General features: G+C 45.1%; 1 protein-coding gene across 2 annotated transcripts in view; it reads left to right on the top strand.

Annotated features, from left to right (window-relative positions):
- Nucleotides 1-536: 536 nt before the first annotated feature.
- LOC141060811 (lysozyme C-1-like) overlaps nucleotides 537-27369 on the top strand; it is a 112802-nt gene continuing 85969 nt past the window's right edge. The window contains exon 1 of one of the 2 annotated variants that reach the window (XM_073557188.1): nucleotides 537-700. The gene's annotated coding sequence lies outside the window, so the exon portion shown is untranslated. The remainder of the gene's footprint in view (nucleotides 701-27369) is intronic. The other variant, XM_073557187.1, reaches the window with a different exon arrangement.

Below are 27369 nucleotides of genomic sequence, written 5' to 3' on the forward strand. Positions count from 1 at the left end.
AAATAGTTATAAAAAGGCTGCATGTGTAGAAGAGCAGTATTGTCTTGGCTGTCATCAGTCAGGGTCAGAGGTCATCCATATGTATTGTAAAACGAAGTGCCTGTGGGATGTATCCTCTTCCAGGGCTCCAGGACCGTGGTCATGGCTCGGGTGAACATAGAGAGGCTATACTGTGCCCCTTGAGGCATCATAGTCCAAATATATTGCTGGCCCTCGTGTGAAAACAAACAGGTACTGGCTTGCAGCATGTAGAAATAAACTGAAGAAAGCATTGGCCAGGTCAATCACCGTAAACCATAGAAACATAAATAGAATTGATTAAAAAAAAAGCATAGTGTGTGGGTTTGGTACCATAGATGTGTTCAGTACTATAACTTCATTGACAGCACACAAATCATGTATCATCCATAACTTCATAGAAATAATTGCAGATTGTGAAATGGAGGGTGAATATTGCAATTTCCTTGGTAGCAGGGCTACTGGCTTTGGCCCCACCTTTACAAACTGGATTTTCAGCCTGCCAATATTGAGTCTGGGATCAGTGCCATTAGTTCAACGCCCACATGATCTACAGATGTGTCCTGTAAAAAAGAAAAGACTACATACTTCTTCAGCAAGTACATCAATATCCCTGATTACTCTTCTGATTGCATCGGGACCCACCAGGAATTTGAGAGGAGTATCCTCAACCTCTGTCTGGGTGAGAGATGTTGTTTCTCTATTGTATTTTTGTGGGGGGGGGGCAACTGTTAAGAGTATATGTACTTTCATGGGTTGTGGAATCAGTATGCCAATACCCTATTAAAATCTGGAGCTCGATGTTGGTGGGTGTCAAGCTTCTTCCAACAGGGAACTAATTTGCATTTCAAATCTGAGATCCAGAAACTTTTTGTTACATCGGTGGAAGAAATTATCCACAGGTTCTCCTTTTCCCTGCATGACATCCTGGAGAATGGGGGTCTGGCAAGCTGCTTACTAGAGTATCTGTCTCCTGGTATTTCCAGGAGTCCTTGCGTGGAGTAGATTGTGTACAAAAGTATGAGCTTTGAGGCTTAAAAGATGATGATGATAATTATGTCCCCCCACCATATAACGATAAATACTGTAGATTATCAGTCTGAGCTATTTATTTCCTGTCTCTTCCTGTTCTGTTTAATTATATACCTCCATGTCATATTCATCTTTTTCTTCATTATTCTTTTCATAAACTACATTAATTAATAAAACTATAATGGATGCTGGACAGGATGTAGCACAAGACGTGCCGTCTATATAAATAGTTGGACAGAGGATAAGACTACTTGGATTGGTCATCTGACAGTCAGAACAAGTTTCACGATATTCTGCATTCTGTGTTTGACGGCTGGCACACGTCCAGTCATCGGGAATGTATATAGAAGTATAAATGAATGTAATGCAGATATTGCAACTGACATCTTCCTGTGTAAATATTTGTTTTGCACAAAATTCAGCAATCTTGTTATATTCCTCTCCTCATCCCTTTTTTCCTAACTTCCTCTGCCATCTTATAAAATGCTTCAGGGTCCTGTAACACCTCATAATACCTGAGGCTGGGACGCTGCTCTCCACTCATTAACACATTCTTCCATCCCTTCTTATCTAATGCTCCTCCCCTCGTGATCGGAGGGTTTCTTAACGTACATTTTCTTCCTCACTCCACTATGGGTCATATCTGTCTTATAGATATTGACTGACTGCTCCCACCCATTCTATCATCTGAATTCTGAGTATATCTGAAAAACATATGTATGTGTGCGTTTTGAAACAAATTCTCACGGGGTTATGAACAGTGGGATATGTGACTGTAAAAGCTGTATGTACTCCTTATGTCTGAGTAAAGGGGTCTTCAGTGAACATAGTGATGTCTAGCTATCTTGAACACAGTAATATAGGGAATTAACCAACAACTAACACCAGAGTATTTCACAAATCTCGTGTATCCAGAAACTGCGTAGTATAAAAATACCTTATAAATTGTTAAAATTTCTGTTTCCTCAAAACTTTCGCTCTAAAACATTGCAAAGAAAACATCTCACAGAGAAATGTAGTGACCTTAGTAAACAATAACTAGAAAGTAACAATAGACCTCGGATCTCACAGAGATATCTGTACAAATCAAGCAATTACCATTCAAGTAATTCTCTTTCTACCTGAAACAACTAACCTTATAATTATAGTATGCAGAACAAAACCAGTTTATCCAATTATCTAATTTCACAACATACACTCACTGGCCACTTTATTAGGTACACCTGTCCAACTGTGTGTTAAGACTTAATTTCTAATCAGCCAATCACATGGCGGCAACTCAGTGCATTTAGGCATGTAGACATGGTCAAGACAATCTCCTGCAGTTCAAACCGAGCATCAGTATGGGGAAGAAAGGTGATTTGAGTGCCTTTGAACGTGGCATGATTGTTGGTGCCAGAAGGGCTGGTCTGAGTATTTCAGAAACTGCTGATCTACTGGGATTTTCACGCACAACCATCTCTAGGGTTTACAGAGAATGGTCCGAAAAAGAAAAAAAATCCAGTGAGCGGCAGTTCTGTGGCCGGAAATGCCTTGTTGATGCCAGAGATCAGAGGAGAATGGGCATACTGGTTCGAGCTGATAGAAAGGCAACAGTGACTCAAATTGCCACCCGTTACAACCAAGGTAGGCAGAAGAGCATCTCTGAACGCACAGTGCGTCGAACTTTGAGGCAGATGGGCTACAGCAGCAGAAGACCACACTGGGTACCACTCCTCTCAGCTAAGAACAGGAAACTGAGGCTACAATTTGCACAAGCTCATCGAAATTGGACAGTAGAAGATTGGAAAAACGTTGCCTGGTCTGATGAGTCTCGATTTCTGCTGCGACATTCGGATGGTAGGGTCAGAATTTGGCGTAAACAACATGAAAGCATGGATCCATCCTGCCTTGTATCAACGGTTCAGGCTGGTGGTGGTGGTGTCATGGTGTGGGGAATTTTTTCTTGGCACTCTTTGGGCCCCTTGGTACCAATTGAGCATCGTTGCAACGCCACAGCCTACCTGAGTATTGTTGCTGACCATGTCCATCCTTTTATGACCACAATGTACCCAACATCTGATGGCTACTTTCAGCAGGATAATGCGCCATGTCATAAAGCTCGAATCATCTCAGATTGTTTTCTTGAACATGACAATGAGTTCACTGTACTCAAATGGCCTCCTCAGTCACCAGATCTCAATCCAATAGAGCATCTTTGGGATGTGGTGGAACGGGAGATTCGCATCAGGGATGTGCAGCCGACAAATCTGCGCCAACTGTGTGATGCCATCATGTCAATATGGTCCAAAATCTCTGAGGAATGCTTCCAGCACCTTGTTGAATCTCTGCCACGAAGAATTGAGGCAGTTCTGAAGGCAAAAGGGGGTCCAACCCGTTACTAGCATGGTGTACCTAATAAAGTGGCCAGTGAGTGTATATATATGTATACACACATAGAATGCATTCAAAAATTTTAACCACATGCTAGTACGCCTCCTGCCGGCAAATCATACACACTACAAAAGACAAAAGACAATGAATTTAAAACTGGTACTGACATCAAATACTGCGAATCCTTGACACCAAAACAATTCGCAATTTACCTATCCATATGCCAGCCTGATTTGTAGAGGTGAAAAATCTACACCTGGGCAAACCATACTTTTCAGGGAGAGAGCAATCACTCAGTCACATCAACACGGTAATTGAAATTACCCTTCCACCCATATAACTTATGAACCTATGCTGCAGCTAAAACACCATCACCTTAGCCAGGTGATGTCCGGTGGGAACCCCGCAAGAAGTCATCAACCACTTAGAGGTTGGAAAATCACTCAGAGTAATCAAGCACCTACTCCCACTTGCCCACTGGGAGAGACACAGTTCAGACTTCTGCGATCATCGGTCAAGCCGAGAGCAGGACCGGAACCAGAGTGACAGTGAATTTGCTCAGTACGTCTCCCTATCTATATTTTTTCCTTTTCAGGCTGGCTGAGGTAACAATCACGTATGCAAACAACCAAAACAGCAAAGCAGAGAGGCAAAGCAGATAAGGCAGACAATTAAGGAAATCGTGACCAGGGTGGGTTTTTGGTGCTAGGACTTGTAGTAAATAGTGGTAATCACCTCTAGATAGGTGGTTGATATTTCAGCAGAGGGGGAAAAATAGTAATCACCTCTTTCCTTAAAAATATATATATATATGCCGTGTCATTCACGTCACCGGGCCCAGTTTATACCGTGGGCGTATGGCCGGACGTGAGCACCTATATGTGTATATACACTCACTGGCCACTTTATTAGGTACACCATGCTAGTAACGGGTTGGACCCCCTTTTGCCTTCAGAACTGCCTCAATTCTTTGTGGCAGAGATTCAACAAGGTGCTGGAAGCATTCCTCAGAGATTTTGGACCATATTGACATGATGGCATCACACAGTTGGCGCAGATTTGTCGGCTGCACATCCCTGATGCGAATCTCCCGTTCCACCACATCCCAAAGATGCTCTATTGGATTGAGATCTGGTGACTGAGGAGGCCATTTGAGTACAGTGAACTCATTGTCATGTTCAAGAAACCAATCTGAGATGATTCGAGCTTTATGACATGGCGCATTATCCTGCTGAAAGTAGCCATCAGATGTTGGGTACATTGTGGTCATAAAGGGATGGACATGGTCAGCAACAATACTCAGGTAGGCTGTGGCGTTGCAACGATGCTCAATTGGTACCAAGGGGCCCAAAGAGTGCCAAGAAAAAATTCCCCACACCATGACACCACCACCACCAGCCTGAACCGTTGATACAAGGCTGGATGGATCCATGCTTTCATGTTGTTTACGCCAAATTCTGACCCTACCATCCGAATGTCGCAGCAGAAATCGAGACTCATCAGACCAGGCAACGTTTTTCCAATCTTCTACTGTCCAATTTCGATGAGCTTGTGCAAATTGTAGCCTTAGTTTCCTGTTCTTAGCTGAGAGGAGTGGTACCCAGTGTGGTCTTCTGCTGCTGTAGCCCATCTGCCTCAAAGTTCGACGCACTGTGCGTTCAGAGATGCTCTTCTGCCTACCTTGGTTGTAACGGGTGGCAATTTGAGTCACTGTTGCCTTTCTATCAGCTCGAACCAGTATGCCCATTCTCCTCTGACCTCTGGCATCAACAAGGCATTTCCGGCCACAGAACTGCCGCTCACTGGATTTTTTTTCTTTTTCGGACCATTCTCTGTAAACCCTAGAGATGGTTGTGCGTGAAAATCCCAGTAGATCAGCAGTTTCTGAAATACTCAGACCAGCCCTTCTGGCACCAACAATCATGCCACGTTCAAAGGCACTCAAATCACCTTTCTTCCCCATACTGATGCTCGGTTTGAACTGCAGGAGATTGTCTTGACCATGTCTACATGCCTAAATGCACTGAGTTGCCGCCATGTGATTGGCTGATTAGAAATTAAGTCTTAACACACAGTTGGACAGGTGTACCTAATAAAGTGGCCAGTGAGTGTATATAATATATATATATAACTTCTAAGGTCGGAACCAGGGTGATAACCCAGTGGAAACATCCCCTTTGTACTCTGCTCTGTATGCTTCTAGTAGCCCTAGTGCAGTATGAAATAGTTTTTAACAGATACTTGACAGATTCTAGATACACCCTCTGAATTGGTTAGACCGGACAATACACACAGACAATTAAGGAATTATATACCTGACCGGGTCCATAGGCTCAGGACTTTCAAACGTGGTCAGTTTAAGGGTTCAGAGAAGACAGCCAACTATCTCCTCCCAGCCGGACGTGAATACAGAAGGGTAGGTAAGATGATATATTTTCTCACCTGGTCTCGAGCTGCAGCCTCGTCCTGCTGGAAAGACGTCCGTCCTGGGGGAGATTTTGTTGCGGCTGTGATCGTCTGGTATCGTCCTGAGCCCCACTGTTTGAGCGCCAACTGTTGATTCTGCCGCACTAGGGTGTAGCCCGTCTTAATTGTCTGTGGCCAAATTGGATCTTTGGTAGAGATTTTCCGTGCACGGAGAAAAGAATACACAAGACAAGGTGTATCGTGTCAGTATGATTCTTCTCTGTCTTTAATTCAGAGTGCGCAGCTTTTATAACAGAAATTATGCTATCTCATTGTGTTACATCAACAGTGCATTTCCAAGGTACTGTTTACTGTTCCCATATCGGTACACAATCACTATGTACATCTCTAAGTTACCGTTTACTGTTCCCATGTGTTACACAATCACCGTGTACATAAGTATTGTTCTTTAGCCCGCTCCACCCTAGTCCACCCAGTATTGCGGTTTTACATGAAGCCTAGGTGGGTTATACACAGAAATAATTCAGCAGAGAATCAGAAGTATCTTAAAGCAACATGATCCTAATATTCAGCAAATCGTCTATATAGTGGTACAGTTTTGATTCTTGTATATATTCATGTGCCATATATTCTCCCCTTAACACATTCATCTCTGATGCGAATAAGATTATACGCCCCCCTGAGGTCAAGTTTAGTAAACCAGCAGGCACTCTTAACTCTGGAGAATAAATCAGACATCAGAGGTAACGGGTACTGATATTTAACCATCATCTTGTTAAGGGAATGATAATCAATACACGGTCTTAATGAACCATCTTTCTTGGCCTCAAAAAAAAAAACAGCACCTAAAGGTGACGAGTAGAGTTGAGCAAAACGGGTCGAAAAATTGAAAAGTCGCCGACTTTCGCCAAAGTCGGGTTTCATGAAACGAAACCCGACATAAGCGTGAGGTCGGCCACGAGGTCGGCGACTTTACCATCCAAGTTGCGTTTCAAAAGATGATTGAGCGCCCTTTTTTGCAGCTAATCAGGAAGAACGGACACTGTGGGCAACGGGATGACATAGGTAGCGGTCACCACCATCTTGGAGAAGGGCATGCAAGTGATTTGCTTGCTTTGTGGGGCGTCACAGGGGGTATAAAAGGGTGGGGACGCCGACCGCCATGTTACTCATGCTGATCTCAGAATAGGGAGAGCTGCTGCTGACTCTGTAGGGAGTGTGTTAGGCAGGGAAGAAGATACCAAAAACTGATTCTGCTGCTAGCGATTTTGCCTGTACAACACACCAGTCACTGTGCAGTGCAAGGGGAGGCTATAGTTTGGTGCATCAGCTCTGTTGGTTATTAGGCTGCCTTTTAAGGCTACCTGGTAGCTGCATTGCTGTGTGCCCACTGCTGAGCAAACTGCTTTTTTCAAAGCAATCCAGATTTTATTGTTTTGTCCTTGTGAGATACTGAGCGTTCATTTTTCACACACCGTGCAGTGGTGTACGCTCCTCTCTCAGTACCGTGTAATGGCTGTTATCACGGCCACAGTGAAGCTGTGTGTGACTCTGTAAGGATAAGTCGAGGAGTTGTTCCGTTCTTACAGACCTCCACCTTATAGTTTTGTCTGGTTTTCAAACAGTTTAGTATATTTGCTGTTTGATTACATTCAAAACTATAGAGAGACAGCGTGTGTCAGTCTGTATACTAAAACACGGAGCTTGACAATTTTACATACACTGGACAGCAGTGTACATGCACGCTCCTCTCTCAGTACCGTGTAACGGCTGTTATCACGGCCACAGTGAAGCTGTGTGTGACTCTGTAAGGATAAGTCGAGGAGTTTTTCCGTTCTTACAGACGTACACTGTAAGGAGATTCCAATTCTGTCCAATTCTATATACACCTTGTAGTTTGTCATACACTAGGCAATTTCTGCCGGTCACATTGCGGTGTTAAATAAACAGGGCCTGACTGAATCCCACAGTGTCCTGAAGTGTAGAGACATTCCTATTCTCCACAGTCCTCTATACACCTTTCTAACAGCATAGAGAATCTGCCTGTCATATTGCGGTGTTAAATAAACAGGGCCTGACTGAATCCCACAGTGTCCTGAAGTGTAGAGACATTCCAATTCTACACAGTCCTCTATATACCATTCTAACAGCATAGAGAATCTGCCTGTCATATTGCGGTGTTAAATAAACAGGGCCTTCTGAATCCCACAGTGTCCTGAAGTGTAGAGACATTCCAATTCTACACAGTCCTCTATACACCCTTCTAACAGCATAGAGAATCTGCCTGTCATATTGCGGTGTTAAATAAACAGGGCCTGACTGAATCCCACAGTGTCCTGAAGTGTAGAGACATTCCAATTCTGCACAGTCCTCTATACACCTTTCTAATAGCATAGAGAATCTGCCTGTCATATTGCGGTGTTAAATAAACAGGGCCTGACTGAATCCCACAGTGTCCTGAAGTGTAGAGACATTCCATTTCTCCACAGTCCTCTATACACCCTTCTAACAGCATAGACAATCTGCCTGTCATACTGCGGTGTTAAATAAACAGGGCCTGACTGAATCCCACAGTGTCCTGAAGTGTAGAGACATTCCAATTCTACACAGTCCTCTATACACCCTTCTAACAGCATAGAGAATCTGCCTGTCATATTGCGGTGTTAAATAAACTGGGCCTGACTGAATCCCACAGTGTCCTGAAGAGTAAAGACATTCCAATTCTCCCCAGTACTATATACACCTTGTACCTTGTTTTACAGTACCAGAGAGTTGGTGTAAATTTGGGTAAATTTTCATAAAAAATGTGGAAGTTGGTGGAAGAGTCCATGGAAGTGGGCGGGGGTTGGCAGCAGGTAATGATGGTGTTGGTGTTGGTGGTGGATCTCCTGATAGTTGCAAAAGCAAAATAGCACCTAATACTGGAGGTGTTGAGGCTGCGTCATCGTCTGTCTCCACAAGGCCTCGAAGGCTCCCTTTTCTGGGAGTAGGTAAACCGCTTCTAAAGCCGGAGCTTCAAGAACAAGTTTTGGCTTACATTGCTGACTCAGCCTCCAGCTCTATTGCCTCCTCCTCTGAAGTTTTAAAAAATAAAAGCACTGATTCATCATTGGAGGCTCATGGTCATGAACCACACCTTTCCTTGTGTCCTTCACCCCTACCAAAATTGAAGGATGCGGTAGGCCACACTACAGATTACTCCATGGAGCTGTTTTCACATACCATGCCTGGGTTATCAAATCAAATCGTGAATTATCCAGGCCAAGATGAATCTGACATGGAGTGCACTGATGCACAGCCACTGCTAGATTTATCTGCTGGTACATTCACTCAGAGCACTACATTGTCCTCGCAGTTTACTGAGCCAGAATCTGACCCTGATGAAACTGAGTTGCCCCCTCCCGCATACTATACCACCATACACGGTGACACAGAGGAAGGTGCACATGACATTGAAGAGGAGGTGATGGATGACCCAGTTGTTGACCCAGATTGGCATCCATTGGGGGTAGAGTGTGCCGCTGCCAATAGCTCAGAAGAGGAGGAGGAGCATCCGCAGCAGGCATCGACATCCGATCTGTTCTATCTCTCTCATGCAATCTGTTGTCTCCAGTCTACATCTCTTTCTCCTTCTCTTCCTTCCCTGAGGAGCTCGTTCCACTAAGACCAGTCCTCAGCCTCTCCTGACTGACTGCCTTCCTCCGCCTTGAGCTCCTCTCAGGCTGACTTGCTGTGCTGTCAGCCTGCTCTCTTCTCTGGGTCTCTCCCCCAGACTGACCTTCTGTCAGACTGACCTCTTCTGTGTCTCCCCCCAGACTGACTTGAAATCCTACACTTTCCCTCTCTTTTGTATCATCTCACTCCACCCGCCTCCCAGCACATCTCGTGTTACGAAGCAGGGTTCCATGAAGGGTGCTCTACTAACCCCCAGCCTGAAGCTGTTAGGTGGCCCCACTGAACTCTCCTGTGTGTGGAATGCAGGTGTGGAGCATGGTCAGGAGTTCCCACCTTACCTGGATGGTGGGGCACTACACCTTAGGAGAAGGTGCAGTACCTCTGTGGTGACTGAAGCCTCAGGGGCGCCACATACCCCCCGTTAAACACAGCACGTCCGCGGGCTGCAAGACAACAAAAGGTACAATACAGGAACACACAAAAAAAGTATTTAATGCTATTTAACAATACTTATCTAATCTTCCTAGTATAGGAGGCACATTTCTTAAACGTTACAAACAGGCTAACTTCCTATCTTAATATCAAAAAGTTACTTAAGTGCAATTCTCAATTCAAAGTGCTATACTCAACACATTCTCTTTATTACATTTTCTATCAATTATTCTCTTTTTCTTTCTCTCTACTACTACTGCTACTTCTGGACGCAAGACACTGACCATCTACCCTTGGCTTGTCACTTGCAATTCTTCAATCTTTATTCAACTCTCACATTCTATCTCAAAACTTCCTAAGTCTCTGTATCAAAATATTCTATAAAAGACATTTACTTTTCATAAGGCATAACATTATCAAATATGTTATCAATAAAACATTCAAAATTCTTGTAAGGTGCTGAACACTGCTCCCAGCCGGGATTTCTTGCAGTGTCCCTTGAGGTAGACATCATTCCTTATCTTCGCAAAGAGTCTTTGTGTAACCATTATCTTCACAAAGAGGCTGCATATGTAAAACCAAGAAAGGGGCACCTAAAGAGGTGCAAACTATTTACAAGTACAGTTATGGATCATACAGCGTTCATGATCTCTACAGTTCTATTTTAAAAACAATGCTGCCAATTAAAAACAGGGCAACAAAAGTGCTACCGAAAAAACATGATAGCAAAATAGAAAGGCACAACTGGTGCGAACAAGACCCTCCTGGGTAACAAGAAATTTTGTAAATTGTTCTTTAGTGCTGATCCCCTCCTGGGGTTCGGGTAGCTGCACTGGAATTGTTACCTGATGTGGTATCCTGCTCAATAGGTGGTTCCACTGTTCTGGTACGCGGTCTAGCTCCTAGGGCCTCTGCAGTGTGCTGGTGCTGATGAGCAACTGCCTGGGGATTTAGCAATGAAGGGATCCCAAAACGATCCAGATCCCCTTCTGGTCTGTAGCTGTCGGATCGGGCGCGCCGGCTCCAACCGTACCCCCACCAGCAGGGTCCTTCGCTTCATCAATCCATTAGGAAGGCCGGAATATATACCCAGGAGTTCCCAGGGGTGCGACCTCTGCTCCGGTGTAGACATGGTGGTGGCGGGTGACGGCAGTGTAGTCCATGACAACTCCGGTTCCACGGGAGTCGCCGGCGAGACCAGCGCAGCCGCGCCAGGTCCGGACAGGAGCTCCCCTTCTTCTGCTTCGGCTCCCTCGGCTGCATACAACTCCTCTGGTATCAGCGGCAAAGAAGGGATAGTATACACTGCCGGTGGCATGGTAGCAGCTCCAAGCTTCGCAAGGTCTGCCAGGAAAAGATCCGGTGCAGCAGCGGTGGGTACCGGTGTCTCGGGTACCGCAGGTGTAAGCCCCTCCTGGGTGCGCTGTCGGCTCAGTCTTCCCAAGGCCTCCTGCCTCAGCCGCAGCCGGGTGGTCAGCGTGACTATTTCTTCGGCTATTTCAGCTTCTAGTTGCTGGCGGTTCATGCCAGAGTTCGGGTTGGAGCCGTCAGCCATGGCGCCGGGGGGTTGCTCTTCGCCACGCTCCGCAGGCCTCCTTCCCTTACTCTCCAAAATGGCGTTCTGGCGTTCTTCTCCTTGCTCCGCCCTTCTGCTCACCACTGGATTTCTCTGCTCCTCCTTCCGGGGGCGGCGTCTTCCTCCTGCGCCTCCATACCAAGCCAGTATACGAACCCCTCGGGGGGTGGGCCATGCGTCTGTCAGATAGTAATTCAGGCAGGGATGGCCCAAGACTCTCTGCGGTCTTTTCTTAGGACCTCCCATCTCTTGACGCCCTTCTCCTCCGCGCCAGCGGCCATTTCTAATGTCCATTTTACAGTCTATTAAATTTGGTCTTCTGCACATTTTCAAAAATTGTAAATGCAAGGCACACAGAACCCGATGGCATCGGGCTTCGTCATCCTGTTCGTGATTCCAGAAATTGGGTCACCCCGCGGCTCGCCCAGGGCAGTGGGGTACTCGGTACCGGACCGGTGCATGGGGGATGGTGTGTCACAGCAGCGGTGACCCGGTCCATGGCCCTGGGCCCCAATATCAATGGCGGTGGTGTTAATGGTGTTTAGAGTTTATTAGAATATTTTGTGACGCCACCCGTGGTATTTGGCAAGTATGGTGTTAGGCCAATGCTGCATACAGATCCACTGGGACTGATGATGTGGTGCAGCAGAGATGGTATAGCTCCCCACAGGTTGAGCTGTGGTCCCAGGGCAGTGTAGGTGCAATGGATGAGGAGAGGCACAGGATGGTGTAGACGTTGTTACCCAGGTATAGCGGTGCGGGAATAACTGGAGGACACCAGAGTATGCAGTTCCAAAGCTTTACTCACTGTTTGCAGTTCACACAACTGCCTGCCTCCGTACTGTGTTCTCCAGGTCAGGGCTCCAGCCAACCTCCAGGCAGGATAGACTCTCCTTTCCACACTCCGCCAATATGTACCTTTCACTGAACGACTCCTCAAATGCGCCTTTAGGTGCGAAGCACTCCAGTACTTAGTTACCCTGGAATTCCTCTCTCTAAGTGTTCCTAGTCTCTACTTGTATGACAGACAGCTGTAGACTACTTCGGGGACTCCTCTCCTGAGTCCCAGCTCTCTATCCGTTTCGCTGTTGTGCCCCAAGTCTATGGTGGGAGCAAGGCGTTAGCGGCTCACTACTCCTCCGGTGTCCGTTGCCAGATATAAAGATCCAATCAACCTCGGGGACAGGGCCCCGACCTTTGCGCACTGTGGACAGGAAGGGTTCTCTCTCTTTCTCAACCAGCTTCCCACCGTCCTTCTCTTCTCCTTCATTCCGATCTGTTCTCTCTCTCTCATGGAATCTGTAGTCTCTAGTCTACGTCTCTTTCTCCTTCTCTTCCTTCCCTGAGGAGCTCGTTCCACTAAGACCAGTCCTCAGCCTCTCCTGATTGACTGCCTTCCTCTGCCTTGAGCTCCTCTCAGGCTGACCTGCTGTCAACCTGCTCTCTTCTCTGGGTCTCTCCCCCAGACTGACCTTCTGTCAGACTGACCTCTTCTGGGTCTCCCCCCAGACTGACTTGAAATGCTACACTTTCCCTCTCTTTTGTATCATCTCACTCCACCCGCCTCCCAGCACATCTCGTGTTACGAAGCAGGGTTCCACAAGGGGTGCTCTACTAACCCCCAGCCTGAAGCTGTTAGGTGGCCCCACTGAACTATCCTGTGTGTGGAATGCAGGTGTGGAGCATGGTCAGGAGTTCCCACCTTACTTGGATGGTGGGGCACTACACCTTAGGAGAAGGTGCAGTACCTCTGTGGTGACTGAAGCCTCAGGGGCACCACACCCCCATTGCTAAAATGATGAACGATGATGACTACTGGTTGCCCAGCATCCTGGATCCACGCTATAAAGGCAAATTCCAAAACATCATTGCACAGGAGAACCTTGACCTAATATTGGCTAACAAACAAGCTACTCTGGTAAACCGGTTGGTTGAGGCATTCCCATCACACAGCGGTGTTGGTTCTCACACAAGCCGTAGGGGCCGGGGGCAACTTGGAAGCGGTGTTGGTGGTGGACACATCAGAAGTGTCATTGGAGACAGGGGTTTCATGACAATGTTGTGGACTGATTTTTCAAGTCCCACTCACACGACTGGTAATACTGCATAGATTGAAACTGACAGGAGACAGCACTTGTCAAGTATGGTTACAAACTACTTTTCCTCCCATATCGATGTTCTCCCTCACAGGTCATTCCCATTTGACTATTGGGCAGTTAAACTGGACACCTGGCCTGAATTGGCACAATATGCCTTACAGGAGCTCGCATGCCCAGCTGCAAGTGTGCTATCGGAAAGAGTCTTCAGTGCTGCTGGATCAATACTGACAGAAAAAAGGACCCGTCTGTCGACCCAAAATATGGATGATCTAACCTTCATTAAAATGAACCATGCGTGGGTTTCCAAAGATTTTGTCCCACCTTACCCTGATGACACATAGGTTGCCAGAAAAATTGTTTTCTTTGGTCCACCTGTTCCTGGGACTTGACCAATTTCGCCTTTAGCAGCAGGTGAATGTCCCACATCAACATATAGCATTTTGTAAACCTCCCTATCTGGGCAGCCTCCTCCCCCCAATGGCCGGGGTCACCACTGAGCGCACGCAACTGTGCGAGAACCATTGCCCTGGACAGGTGGGTGGGCCAACTCGTGGGCGCGGGCACTGGCACAGGGTCCCTCATAGTGCAATCAAGTGTCTCTGACGGTGGTGGTGTACACCCGCCGTCAGACACACCGCCGTACTATGAGGGGCCCAGTGCCGACGCCCACGAGTGGGCCCCCTTGCTTGGGCAGGGCCCCAGCATTTGCAATGTTTACCTCTCCCTGCTCCTCCACTGTGTAGTCTGGGCTGGCAAATCCATCACTGGGACTGGCACTTCAAATTTGGTGAACTGATAGAAGATGATGGTTAAGACGTAGCTATGCCCTGTCCTGCTGGCCGGGATCCAGCTTCAGATGATCAATGGCTTCCATTTCTTATGGACGTCGACTCACAATGAGATGCAGTGGTGGTTTCTCATCAGCTTTAACAGTTTTCCTACCCACGGACGTGTGACATTCCAGCGCACATTTTTAAATGTGCCCTCCCTCTCATGCCAATCCAATTGAATCGCCTACGGCCTGTGACTTCTGTGTTTTGCACTCCAAAGTTACTTGACAGATCATGATAGGCAGTGAGCACCATGTTTACATCTCTCCCTGTGATCAAAATTGGATGGATATGAGTAACGGCAATGGGATCAACGGTACCGCGATACAGCAACACTTTCTTCACAAAGAAAGGTTTTTGCTGTGTCCACACACTAATTAATTGAGGGTCAGCATCGCCTCAGAGACTTGTGATGGAAGTTGTTCCCGTGAATAGTAATTCGTAGATTTCTGCAATCACTAGACTTTAGGTAAATAATTGTATGCATCTAATTTCCTATTGCAGAGAGTCTGGGCTGTCTTACTGAGACAGAAATATAAATGAAGATTTAAAAATACCACCAAAAGTGTATCATGGTGTACGCTTGAAATACATTTCCTTTTTTCTAGTTTTTAGATTGTTGTGTAATCCTTGCAGAGAACACGGAGATTTTAAATGTTTAAACTATGCTCTATATACCTGCTATCCAGTGATAATGTACCCTATCTCAACTTTGTACAATCTGGACTAATCCATACTGGGCCTGAGACCGTCTGAGCCTGCCTCCTGATCGATACACATAGGTTTTTAATGTGTAAACTATGCAACATATATACGTGTTATCCGGTGAAACTGTACCCTTTATCAACTTTCTCGAATCTTGTAGAATCCATACTGGGCCTGAGAACGGCTGCAGAGCTGTTAAGCAAGCTACAGCACCTGTGGTTTGGACACATAATGTTCTGCATTTTTTCTGGAATGGCGGTTAGGCCGAAATCAGGAATTGCTGTTGACCTGCAATTACTGGGAAATCATCGTTCACGGCGAATTATTGGAATCCCAGATCCCCATCACTAATGGTGTTCAGCGGGTTATCTGCACCTGTAAGCGACAAAAGATGGTCCTTTCAGTGTAGTGCGCATGTAGCCCCGGACATGGAAGGCCATGATAGCACTGTTATTGCTCGATCGCGCGTGCCAGAGCATAGCGTATCCCTCTAGTAAGCTGTACGCGTACCGCAGGGGCATGCCGGAGTCTCGTTTGTTAACAGAATAAAGATGACAAATCTCTAGCACAACTACAAATGGACATACCACACCACACACACACAATCGACAAAGCTTTCAATATGTGCATTTTTTTTGAGGTGGCATGGTTGTGGTTTCCCGGGTGGAGTCCAATTAAGCCGCAGGCTCCACTCCTGGTGGTGCCCTTTTGGACATTCCTTTAATGTTCAGCTTTGCAATCATACTGCCCCTAGAAAGCAAACACTTTGGCTTCATGGACGCTGTTTGGAGGTTCATGGGAATAACGCCGCCCTATCGCCAGTTGCCATAACTTATTGGTGGGAAGTACGACGGTATATGATCGTGTTCTTTTTCAGATTTTGTTTTTTGGGTTTGGTTTTTACATTTTTAGACCAGACTTTCTTGACTTCATAAGGGCATGACAAGCCTAGATCTGTGTCTCCTCCACCTCCTCCTTTTACTCCTCCACCTCTTTTGTAAATGTAGTTGCCCTTTTCCATATGTTATTTTTGGCTTCTGAGCATTTTGTCGGCTTTGGGACACCTTTTAATGTGTTTTGTAATTGTTTTCTATGTGTTAGTATGTGTTTGTGTTTGCCTGACATTGTTTTCAGTGTGGTTCAACGAACATTCGACGAACTTGCCTCCTGTGCGACGAACCAAAACACTAGCGGGGTGGCTCAACACTACTCAAGACATATAGGTGTACATTGTTAATGTTTAAACTATGCTATATATACCTGCTATCTGATGATACTGAACACTTTTTCTACTTTTTATATTCTTGTCTAATCCATACTGAGCCTGGGAGTGTTTCTGTGTGACTGATAGAATATATATGGAGATTGACACTTATCCTTTGACAGAATAGAGCTGTACGCTTCTGATACAGTACCCTTTATGTGATGTTATTTTGTGTCTATTTTGTGCTAAATTTGGAAGTTTGGTGGAAGAGGCCGCGGACGTGGGAGTGGGGGGGTCAGCTGGTGCTGATGGTGGTGGTGCATCTGCTGGTAGTGGCAAAAGCACAATAGCAGCTAAGGCAGGAGGTGTTAAGCCTGCATCATGGTCTGTCTACGGAACGCCTGGAAGGCTACCTTTTCTGGGAGTAGGTTAACCGTTTTTAAAGCCAGAGCATGAGGAACTGGTTTGGGCTTACATTGCCGAAACAGACTCCAGCAAATATGCCCTCCTCTTCTGAAGTTTCAAAAATGCAAGCACTGAGTCATCAAGTGCTGGCTCCTGGTCAGGAAGAACCACTTTCCTTGTCTTCTGCACCCCCACCCAAAGTGAATGATGCAGCAGGCCACACTTCACATTAGTCCATGTAGCTCTTTCTATCATACCATGCATGGGTTATCAAGTCAAATCGTGAATTCCCCAATCCAAGATGAATCTGACATGGAGTGTGGGTGGCCAGGCAGGGCAGTGGGGTTAATCGGTACCGGAACGTTGTCTCCCTGGGATGTGTCACAGTGGTGGTGACCCGTTCCGTGGCCCTGGGCGTCCATGCAAAGGGGTGAATTACGTTTATAGGTGAATGATACGTGACGCCACCTGTGGTTTCTGAGTAGATTGACCAGCGCTGCAGTGGCACTTCTCTGAGACAGAAGTTGTGGTGCAGCTAAGATGTAGAAGCCCTGCATAGGTATGGCCATTGTCACAGGGCACATGAAAGAGTTGGTAGATGGTGTGCAGTGCAGAATGTAGCAGCGCCGTGCGCCAGGCGCAGGAGAAAGAGGAGAGACACAGTCATGCAGTTCCTTTACCTGTACTTGGTAAGTGCTGTCCAGGACCCAGAGTACAGATGGAGAAGGAGTTGGTCAGCCTGGAAGCCAATTTGGAATTCTCTCTATGCAGATAGGTAGTGTGGCTTCCGTTCTAGCGCTTATCTGAGGTACTCGCAGTGCTGAGTTCAATGAAGTTCCCACTGTTGACTCTCTCTTGGAACTTTCTCGTATGGCAGGCAGCCGTAGCCTTTTCCTTCTGGCTCCCACACGTCGCTGCTAGGGACTCCGATCCCTAGTTGGGTACAGAACATTTACAGCTGCTACTTCCTCTGGTTTCTGCTGCAGGAACGTCAATGTGATATTCTGATCAGAGAGCGCAATGACATCACGTCTGTACGCCCAGACTAGTACAGGGATTCCCTAGCGAGGAGACTTATTTGAGGAGACTTATTTAAGTGTTTTCAATGTTGGGACAGTAATTTTTGGGGAGCACTATACTCTGGAGAATGATATATGGGACCCACCATACACTGGAACATTCCAAAGGTGGACATCAGACACTGGAGCAGCATTTACAGTGCCCATTATACACTAGAGCAATAGAAATGGGGCCCATTATGTTTGGAGCATTATTTGGGCCCATAAGACAGTGGAGCTTCATCCATGGGGACCAACATATACTGTAGCATTATGTGGAGCTCATCATATACTGTTTCAAACATTATATGGGACCAATGATTCTGTATGGTGAAATATATGGGCCTCATTACTCTGTATAGCGCACTATGCGGTGGCCATAATACTGTATGGAGTAAGATACTGTCCGTTTTTGGAGGTATTGGAGAATTTAAAATGGATATCAGTCATGAGATGTAAAAAGTGACGTATTTTTTATGGTACTATGACGCTATTTCTCTGCCGTATCGGAGCATCATGAGTTGTGGTATGTGTTAAAGGGATGCTCTTTGGTAATGGAACTGGATGCACAGGTAGTTTTTTCTTCTATCCTTCCAGCAGACGGGCATGGCATCAGGAGATGGAACAGGATCCTTGATGCAAACAACTGGCTAAGACGATGGTGCAGACAACAAGGATTCAGATTCCTGGACCATAGTGTGAATTACCTGTACAATGGACTCCTCACCAGAGACGGACTACACCTCAACAAACCTGGGAAACACACATTCGCCAGAAGACTCGCTACACTCATCAGTTAAACTAGAAGAAGAGGGGATGGGAAGAAAAGCATCAGACATGAACTTGAAACCAGATATTATACTGATGAATGATATGAGGTGCGGCAAAGATCCAAGACAACATACTCAGAAGGGAGGTAAGAAGATTTCTAAAACAATCAACAGGGAGGAGATTAGAACAAAGCAAAATTCTTTAAAATGCATGCTCGCTAACGCCAGAAGCCTGACAAACAAGATGTAAAAACTAGAAGCAGAAATATCTACAGGTAACTATGACATAGTGGGAATAACCGAGACATGGTTAGATGAAAGCTATGACTGGGCAGTTACCTTACAGGGTCACAGTCTGTTTAGAAAAGATCGTAAAAATCGGAGAGGAGGAGGGGTTTGTCTTTATATAAAGTCTTGTCTAAAGTCCACTTTAAGGGAAGATATTAGCGAAGGGAATGAGGATGTGGAGTCCATATGGGTCGAAATACATGGAGGGAAAAATAGTAACAAAATTCTCTTTGGCGTCTGTTACAAACCCCCAAATATAACAGAAATCATGGAAAGTCTACTACTAAGGCAGATAGATGAAGCTGCAACCCATAATGAGGTCCTTGTTATGGGGGACTTTAACTACCCGGATATTAACTGGGAAACAGAGACCTGCGAAGCCCATAAAGGCAACAGGTTTCTGCTAATAGCCAAGAATAATTATCTTTCACAATTGGTGCAGAATCCAACCAGAGGAGCAGCACTTTAAGACCTAATACTATCTAACAGACCTGACAGAATAACAAATCTGCAGGTTGTTAGGCATCTAGGAAATAATGACCACAATATTGTATAGTTTCACTTGTCTTTCGCTAGGGGGACATGTCAGGGAGTCACAAAACACTGAACTTTAGGAAGGCAAAGTTTGAGCAGCTTAGAGATGCCCTTAATCTGGTTGACTGGGACAATGTCCTCAGAAATAAGAATACAGAAAATAAATGGGAAATGTTTAAGAACATCCTTAATAGGCACTGTTTATACCTTGTGGGAATCATAGAATCATAGAATCGTAGAGTTGGAAGGGACCTCCTGGGCCATCTGGTCCAACCCCCTGCTCAAAGCAGGATTCGCTAAATCATCCCAGACAGATGTCTGTCCAGCCTCTGTTTGAAGACTTCCATTGAAGGAGAACTCACCACTTCTCGTGGCAGCCTGTTCCACTCATTGATCACTCTAACTGTCAAAAAGTTTTTTCTAATATCTAATCTGTGTCTCCTCCCATTCAGTTTCATCCCATTGCTTCTAGTCTTTCCTTGTGCAAATGAGAATAAAGTTGATCCTTCTACAATGTGACAGCCCTTTAGATATTTGTAGACAGCTATTAAGTCTCCTCTCAGTCTTCTCTTTTGCAGACTAAACATTCCCAAATCCTGCAACCTTTCCTCATAAGACAGGGTTTGCAGACCCGTCACCATTCTGGTTGCTCTTTTCTGAACTTGCTCCAGTTTGTTGATGTCTTTTTTAAAATGTGGTGCCCAAAACTGGACACAATATTCCAGATGAGGTCTGACCAAAGAGGAGTAGAGGGAAATAATGACTTCACGTGATCTAGACTGTATGCTTCTGTTAATACATCCTAGAATTGCATTTGCCTTTTTTGCTGCTGCATCACACTGTTGACTCATATTCAGTCTGTGATCTATTAGTATACCCAAGTCTTTTTCACATGTGCTGTCACTTAGCCCTATTCCTCCCATTCTGTATATGCTTTTTTCATTTTTATTGCCCAGATGTAGTACTTTGCATTTCTCCCTGTTAAAAATCATTTTGTTAGTTGCTGCCCACTTCTCCAGTTTATTTATATCTTTTTGAATCCTCTCTCTCTTCTCTAGTATTAGCTATCCCTCCTAGCTTTGTGTCATCAGCAAATTTAATCAGTTTACCCTCAATTCCTTCATCTAAATCGTTGATAAAGATGTTGAACAATACAGGGCCCAGGACAGAGCCCTGTGGTACTCCACTTGAGACATTCTTCCAACTGGATGTGCAGCCATTTATGACCACTCTTTGGGTCCGATCACTACGCCAGTTATGAATCCACCTAACAGTTGCCTTGTCCACTCCATACTTAGTCATTTTTTCAATAAGGATTGTGTGAGAGACTTTGTAAAATGCTTTGCTGAAGTCAAGATATACTATATCTACAGCATTTCCCTGATCCACCCAATCAGTGATTCCGTCATAGAAGGAAATTAAGTTAGTCTGACATGACTTATTAGTTACAAACCCATGCTGACTCTGTTTAATCACTTCATTCTTATCCAGGTATTGACTTACATGTTGTTTAATAATTTGTTCAAAGATCTTTCCTGGTATAGAAGTCAGACTCACCGGCCTATAGTTGCCTGGGTCCACATTCTTCCCCTTTTTGAAGATAGGAACAACATTTGCTCTTCTCCAGTCTTCTGGCACTTCTCCTGTTCTCCAAGAATTTTCAAAGATTATGGAGAGGGGTTTAAAAATTTCTTCTGCTATCTCCTTCAGTACTCTGGGGTGTAATTCATCTGGACCTGGAGACTTGAATTCATTTAGGTTAGCTAAGTGTTTCCTCACTATCTTTCTGTTTATAGATATCCTGCATTCTTCTATTCCCTTAATAGGACAGTGAAGAAGAGTTGATGTTACATTTCTTTTCTGAGAGAAAACAGATGCAAAATAGGAATTTAAAAGTTCAGCGTTCTCAACATCCTGTCTTACCATTTCATCATTTTCATCCTGTAAAAATCCTACAGCATCTTTGACTTTTCTTTTACTTTTGACATATCCCCAAAATCCTTTATTATTGCTTTTGACATCTCTTGCAAACCTCAATTCATTTTCAGCTTTAGATAATCTGATTTGTGCCCTGCAGGTTCTGCAGACAGCATTATATTCTTCTTTAGTTATGCCTCCCTCTTTCCATTTTATAAACATTTTTTTCTTCCTTTTTAGCATGTGCTTAAGTTCTGTGTTCATCCATCCTGGTTTCCTTAAATGCTTCCTATTCTTCCCTCTTTTCGGAATTGTTAACAACTGTGCTTTGAGAATTTCATTTTTCAAGATTTCCCATCCTTCCTGGACATTTTTGTCTTTAAGGATATCCAGCCATTGGATCCCTCCAATTCTCTTTCTGAATCTCTTAAAGGACAAGAAATAGGAAAAACCCAATGTGGCTAAACAAAGACGTAAGAGGGGCAATTAACAGTAAAAAGAAAGCATTTAAACTACTAAAGCAGGATGGCACCGTTGAAGCTCTAAAAAACTATAAGGAGAAAAATTCTTTATCTAAAAAAATAATTAAAGCTGCCAAAAGGAAACAGAGAAGCACATTGCTAAGGAGAGTAAAACTAATCCAAAGCTGTTCTTCAACTATATCAATAGTAAAAGAATCAAAAGTTAAAGTGTAGGCCCATTAAAAAATTGTGAGGAAAGTATGGTTGTAGATGATGTGGAAAAAACTAATATATTAAACACCTTCTTCTCCACGATATTCACGGTGGAAAATGAAATGCTAGGTGAAATGTCGAGAGACAAAGAAAACCCTATATTAAGGGTCACCAATCTAACCCAAGAAGAGGTGCAAAACTGGCTAAATAAGACTAAAATAGATAAATCTCCAGGTCCGGATGGCATACACCCACTAGTACTAAGAGAACTAAGTGATGTAATAGACAAACCATTATTTCTTATATTTAGAGACTCTATAGCGACGGGGTCTGTTCCACAGGATTAGCGCATAGCAAATGTGGTACTAATATTCAAAAAGGGCTCTAAAAGTGAACCTGGAAATTATTGGCCAGTAAGTCTACCTCTATTGTTGGTAAAATATTTGAAGTGTTTCTGAGGGATGTTATTCTGGATTATCTCAATGAGAATAACTGTTTAACGCCATATCAGCATGGGTTTATGAGGAATCGCTCCTGTCAAACCAATCTAATCAGCTTTTATGAAGAGGTAAGCTATAGACTGGACCAAGGTGAGTCATTGGTTGTGGTATATCTTGATTTTTCCAAAGAGTTTGATACCTGTGCCACACAAGAGGTTGGTACACAAAATGAGAATGCTGGGTCTGGGGGAAAATGTGTGTAAATGGGTAAGTAACTGGCTTAGTGATAGAAAGCAGAGGGTGGTTATAAATGGTATATTCTCTAACTGGGTCGCTGTGACCAGTGGGGGACCGCAGGGGTCAGTGTTGGGACCTATTCTCTTCAACATATTTATTAACGATCTGGTAGAAGGTTTGCACAGTAAAATATCGATATTTGCAGATGATACAAAGCTATGTAAAGCAGTCAATACAAGAGAAGATAGTATTCTGCTACAGATGGATCTGGATAAGTTGGGAACTTGGGCCGAAAGGTGGCAGATGCAGTTTAACAATGATAAATGTAAGGTTATACACATGGGAAGAAGGAATCAATATCACCATTACACACTGAACGGGAAAACCCCGGGTTAATCTGACATGGAGAAGGACTTGGGGATCCTAGTTAATGATAAACTTACCTGGAGAAGCCAGTGCCAGGCAGCGGCTGCCAAGGCAAACAGGACCATGGGGTGCATTAAAACAGGTCTGGATACACATGATGAGAGCATTATACTGCCTCTGTACAAATCTCTGGTTAGACCGCACATGGAGTATTGTGTACAGTTTTGGGCACCGGTGCTCAGGAAGGATATAATGGAACTAGAGCGGGTATAAAGGAGGGCAACAAAATTAATAAAGGGGATGGGGGAACTATAATACCCAGAGAGATTAGCAAAATTAGGATTATTTAGCCTAGAAAAAAGACGACTGAGTGGCGATCTAATAACCATGTATAAGTATATAAGGGGACAATACAAAAATCGCTCCGAGGATCTGTTTATACCAAGGAAGGTGACGGTCACAAGGGGGCATTCTCTGCGTCTGGAGGAAAAAAGGTTTTTCCACCAACACAGAAGAGGATTCTTTACTGTTAGGGCAGTGAGAATCTGGAATTCCCTGCCTGAGGAGGTATTGATGGCGAACTCAGTTGAAGGGTTCAAGCGAGGCCTGGATGTCTTCTTGGAGCGTAACAATATTGTATCTTACAGTTATTGTTAGGTTCTTTAGAAGGACATAGATCTGGGGATTTATTCTGACAGAATTTTATAGGCTGAGCTGGATGGACTAATGTATTTTTTCAGCCTTACTAACTATGTTACTATGTTACTATGTTATCCCTGGTTGCCTGGTTTAATTCCTACTATGGGAGTGACACTCCTTTGAAACTAGTTCGCACATTCGAAAGCTGCCCCGTACCTTGTAGATGAAATCAGTTTAGGTAGGAACTATTCTTTGCTGCAAAAATGCTGACCACCACAGCGTTTGGATATTTATTTGCATAACATCACATTTGAGGTCAAATCTCAAGCTATTCTTATCTCTCAATTTTAACTCCTAGGTTTTAAGGGACTCAGCAACCCTTTTTTCCCTGTCTGTCATTAGAGCTATCCACCTTGTTTCAACTGGTTATGTTTTGGTACTGAATGGGAAAAATCTGTGGCTCTCTAGCCAAGATGGAAACAGAATCAATTGAGAAAATGAGTGGCGAGTACCCCGTCTGAGGATCGAACATTCAACATTCAGCTTATGAAACTGATTTGCTTACTACTGTGTTAACGAGGCAAGTTGCGCGAAATGAACTGCAGATGTTCTTTGTGCCAAGTAGAAAACTTATTTTTTTTCATATTGTCACTGAAAAGGCTGTGCATTTTTTCACATATGGTCTAGTGGTTAGGATTCCTGGTTCTCACCCAGGCGGCCCGGGTTTGAATCCCGCTATGAGAATGCACCTTTTTCTGTACTGCCGCCAACATTCAAAGACTGACAGGTGTTTTTCAGACAAAAGTATTTCAGGTAGAATTTGCGCTTAGCTGTCAAAAATTCTGAACACCAGCTTTTGGTCCGTTCGTTGTGATGACCTTTGGCAAAAGATTTAATTTGGTTTCATAGCTCAAATCAATCTCAACTACCCCCTTTTACAGCAAAAGTGTCAAGAGAATCAACAACCCATGTGTCCTGTCTGTCATTTGGGTTCGCAAATCCTTACTTATCAGAAACATTTTAGAACTGAAAGGGAAAGTTCTAAGTTGGTAAAAAAAATCTCTTCAGAAAAGAGGAGACCACTGCCCCATGTGAGGATCGAACTCACGAACTTCAGAATATGAGACTGACGCACTACTGACAGGTGTCAGGGACTCTGTCATGTTACAGACCCCTAGAGAATTCGACACCTTCGGCAAGGTTCTGCAGATCCTAGAGGAGACTCATGGGGACCCGACTGATGTAGGGGAACCTAGGGGTCGCCTGTTCAGCCATATGCAGAGGGAGGATGAAAGAGTGACTCAATATATGAATGCTCTGCAAGAGCTACATACCGCCATTGTTAGGAAGGATTGTGTGGGAGTGGACCCCATAGATGTAACATTGCGATACCTCTGGCTGGACTGCGTGATACCCTGACAAAGCAGGCCCTGTGGGAGCGTGTATGGGTGAATCCTCGCCTGACATTTTCTGAAATAGGGAATAAGGCGCACAGGCAGAAGCAGGAGCAGGGGATGGCAGTCCCGGTGGTGAAGGCTCAGTGCACCGAAGCAACTGTGAGTGCAGTGGCCGAGCCGCAATAGGTTGAAGAGATGAGGAAAGAACTGCAGGACATAAAACGAGAGTTGGTGAAAGTTAAGAGAAAGGCTGAAGCTGGTGCAAATCACTCTGGAGCGTAGCCCCGTCGTGATCCCAGAATGTACTGATAACAGTGAACCCTCACCTGTTATGAGGAGCCAACCCCACCACCTGTTAAACTAGAGAGCTTTGAGCTGGGGGGACGCCGCTTGGAGCTAGAACAGATATGGGGAAGTAGTGGAAGTCCCACAAATTTAGTCTCAATGTGCCCGTTGATCTGAGCAGAATTCGAGGGGTGTGCTGTGTGATGTTTGGTGGACAGAGGCTCCCAAGTGACTACTATGACTGAGGCCTATTAATAACAGAACTTCCCTGAAGCTATGAGATCCGAGCCCCTTAAAAAAAAAATTGATGGCTGCCCCATGGCAAGTAGCAGCACCTGAAACCCTACTTCCTGAAATTTCCAGTGAAGCACATGAAGGTGGAGTGCATTTTGGCCTGGAGAAAACTTTCTGGTGGTTGCAACGATTCATCTACCACCCTCGACTGCGGACAGAGGTTGAGGAAGCCTGCAGGAAATTTTGACAGTGTGAACTGGTAAAGCCACCTAAATAAAGAGCTCTCGTACAAACTATAGTGAAAGTTGCTCCCCTGGAACTCCTGAAGATAGATTATCTCACCATCAGAGCAGCTCACCAGGGATATGAGCATTGGCTAGTGATGATTGACCACTTCACAAAGTTTGCCGTTGTGACTCCCACTCGAGATCAAGCTGCAGAGTCATCTGCAAGAATTTTATTCAAAACTACGGCTGTCCCAAGCAGATTCATTCGGATCAAGGTGCCTGCTTCATGGGGAAGGTAATGGAGGAGTTACATCGCCTGTATGGCATAGAAAAGTCTCGGACTACTCCATACCACCCGCAGTTGAATGGAGCCTGTGAGAGATTCAATCGTACTATGATTCAAATGCTAAGAACCCTGGAGGAAGGCCCGTTGGCCTGAATATGTCTCCGAACTGGTTTGGCTGTACAATAATTGTGTGCATCGAGTTACTGGCTAAACCTCCTACTCGCTGCTGTTCGGTCATGAAGGAAAAGGGATCACTGAGCTGGAGTTTGATCCTGAAGAAAAATGTCCAGGAGTGGAGGTCTCCTCTTGGGTCCGAGAATATCGGCACCGATTACTGACGCCGCATTGGCTGGTATAGACAAGGCTTCGGGAGCTAGAACCCTCAGAAAGGCCCCTTACTGGGCGGCTGAGCTTCAAGTAGGAAATTGAGTACTGATGAGAGAGAAACATCCTCAGAACTGGAACACCATTGGGAGAAGGAACCTTATTGGGTGAAGCGACAAGTCAGTTTTGAGGGACTTGTCTATGAAATACAGTCTGAGGAAAAAGGGAGTCGCATTACTCAGATTGTGCACTGAAATATGCTATGGCCCTGCTTATCTGAAGACCCATCATGACCAGAGCCAGGTCCCAAGACCCCAGAGCTGACTCCAGCAGTTCTAGAAGAAGAAGAGGAAGAAGAGAATGTCCTCGCACCAAGTAACAGCCCTCCAGAAGAGTACACTTCCGGATCCCCCACCATACAGCCGAATTCCACCTACCCAGAGAGCTCCACTATTCCACCCAGCTTACAACACTCCTAACCATCAACAGCTGGCAAACCCCAAAACATTATGGGCAAGACCGATTCGTATGGCAGAAGCAACTCCAGAAAAGGCAAAAGTTTTCTAACGCTCCCAGCAAATCCTAGCCCATGGAATGGCGAGCAAAATGAGTGGGAAAATGTGGGAGGGAGGACCGGAACAATAGAGGCAATGGTGTCTCTGGTCCGGAACCATTGGCACTGCCACTAGTGTTGCAGGGGGTCAGAGAACCTGACCAGGACAGATCTGGAACCCCTGCTGCCAAGTGCCAAGGGCGGGTCTGTTATAAAAAGGGCTGGGCGCATGAACCCGGGGCTTCTGGCAGGAAGACTGGAGGTGCGGCAGATGAAGGTTTGCTCCCTCCCTGACCGACTGCAGACTACGCTTGAGTGTGTAATCCTCAGCATCCAGCATCAGCTCCAGTGACCACTTACCTCT

Source organism: Dendrobates tinctorius, unplaced genomic scaffold (assembly GCF_039654945.1).
Source record: "Dendrobates tinctorius isolate UK_male_01 unplaced genomic scaffold, ASM3965494v1 ptg000245l, whole genome shotgun sequence".
NCBI classification, from domain to species: Eukaryota; Metazoa; Chordata; class Amphibia; order Anura; family Dendrobatidae; genus Dendrobates; species Dendrobates tinctorius.